At 45.5% G+C, this 1,768-nt stretch overlaps 1 protein-coding gene across 5 annotated transcripts in view; it reads left to right on the top strand.

Moving 5' to 3' along the window:
• Nucleotides 1-1,768, top strand: part of PARG (poly(ADP-ribose) glycohydrolase) — a 139,257-nt gene that overhangs the window by 13,687 nt on the left and 123,802 nt on the right. Inside the window, exon 1 of one of the 5 annotated variants that reach the window (XM_019555590.1) lies at nucleotides 1,225-1,276. The exons of the other annotated variants lie outside the window; for them this stretch is intronic. The gene's annotated coding sequence lies outside the window, so the exon portion shown is untranslated. Of the gene's footprint in view, nucleotides 1-1,224; nucleotides 1,277-1,768 lie in introns of those variants that run through there. 5 annotated transcript variants of the gene reach the window in all.

Below are 1,768 nucleotides of genomic sequence, written 5' to 3'. Positions count from 1 at the left end.
TGTTTGACCCCAGTATTGTTTCCTGCCATGGTGGGGGGTCGGACTAGATGATCTACTCAGGTCCCTTCCGACCCTAGAAACTATGAAACGATAAGCTTGATTATACTTCTCTTGATAAGGAGTCCGACTGAGGGATTAGAAATTGATATAGGCTCTAACCGTCTACTAGCAGCCCTCATTATACACTTCATAATAGACCTCCCTTGATACTCATTGATGTCTATTTCTCACCATTCACATCTAGATACGAGGCAATCTTGAAATGTGCGTTGTTATATAATGATCTTGAGATGATTCAAAATTTTCAGAATAACAATAGTAGGGGATTTGAATTCTAGAATTGGTGGTAGTAACCCCCATGTGATAGAGCTGTCATAAATGGAATATGGGCAATCTCCCAAGCAATCTTCTGTGATAATGAGCTAAATGAAGGAGGGTGGTACTTCTTGAAATTCATTGCAGGGGGGAATTTTAGAATGCTGAATAGACAAACTGGAATTAAGAAGGCTTTGATCAGTTTTTTACATATGATTTCCAGGGCCCTAATAGGCAATGAATCATGTCTATTTCACATTGCTGCAGCTGGTGCCTGGGAACAGCAGCAAGGCAGGCGTAATAGATTATTTGTGATGGGACTTGGAGGCCACTGTAACTATGAGACTTTTAGTCTATCCCCTCCACAGAAGGCAGGGATTTCAGGGGGCATGGGAGAATGGCAGAATGAATACTTACAGTATAAGCTACCTGTGCCCCCAAAAATGCCTTTTTATGTGTTATCTTAGTTCTGTGATTTTTTTAACCCAAACGTAGCGTTCTGTTATGTGGATTTGGATAATGCAAAGCTTAAATTCTTTTCTTCCTAATATAGGGTATGTTTCAAAGAAAGTGCCTAGTCTGAAGGAAAGGATAGATGGCTTGCATGTTGACAGAAGATAAAAAGAATAGGTTAATTCAAATCAGCATGTTGTGTGTATTCTTTTGATTTTGTATATACATTTTTGGCAAATTTTATATATTTGGCTTTTGAAACTTTTGGAACAAATGAATGCATGAATTAAAGCTACTCCTGGTCACTTTTAACATGCACTGTTGGGTTTTTTTGGTTTGTTTGGTGGGGGGGGTGTTGTTTTTTTGTTGGTTTTTTTTAGGCGTGCATGGATAGATGTTTTGGAGGCCGATACCGACTTTTTCTTTTTTTTTTTCTTTCTTTTTTTTTTTTTTAAGGAGGCATATCGGCCAATAGTGATCTGATTTCCAGTACAGCTGAGTCTAGCTGGTAAGTCTGTTGTGGTGAAAGGGGAGGGGCATGGGGTGGTGAGGGCAGATCAATGTCACCCGTGGTGAGGGGAGGGAGTGGGGCTGGGGTAGGCACTGCCTAGCCAGGGCGGAGCAGGCACAGGACGGAGGAGCTGCAGTTCGTCAAGGGACTGGGGGGGCACAGCTTTTGCCGTTGTGTGCCACTTGCCTGCCTACTCCCACCACTATTCCTGCTGCTCATCTGGGGGGGGAGCGTGTACCCCTGGAACTTCACAGGGTGGGCTGGGGCTGTGCTGCACTCGGGGCTGGCAGCGGTAGTCTTGGGAGGGGAGTAAGGGGGCGGTATATAGTGAAATCTGGGGTGGGTGTGACTCCCTCCCTCCCAGCACTGCCACCCGCCTTGAGCACAGCACAGTGTGGCCCCCAGCCTCTCCCGTACCCTTCCGGATGAGTGGCGGAAGCTCCTGCCCTCTCTGCAGTCCCTGGTTGAGCTATGGCTCAGTTCCATGCC

Source organism: Crocodylus porosus, unplaced genomic scaffold (genome assembly GCF_001723895.1).
Source record: "Crocodylus porosus isolate Cpor-Errol unplaced genomic scaffold, CroPor_comp1, whole genome shotgun sequence".
Lineage (NCBI taxonomy): Eukaryota > Metazoa > Chordata > Crocodylia > Crocodylidae > Crocodylus > Crocodylus porosus.
The sequence above is the reverse complement of the archived record's forward strand: the minus strand, read 5'-3'. Positions and strand labels throughout refer to the sequence as shown.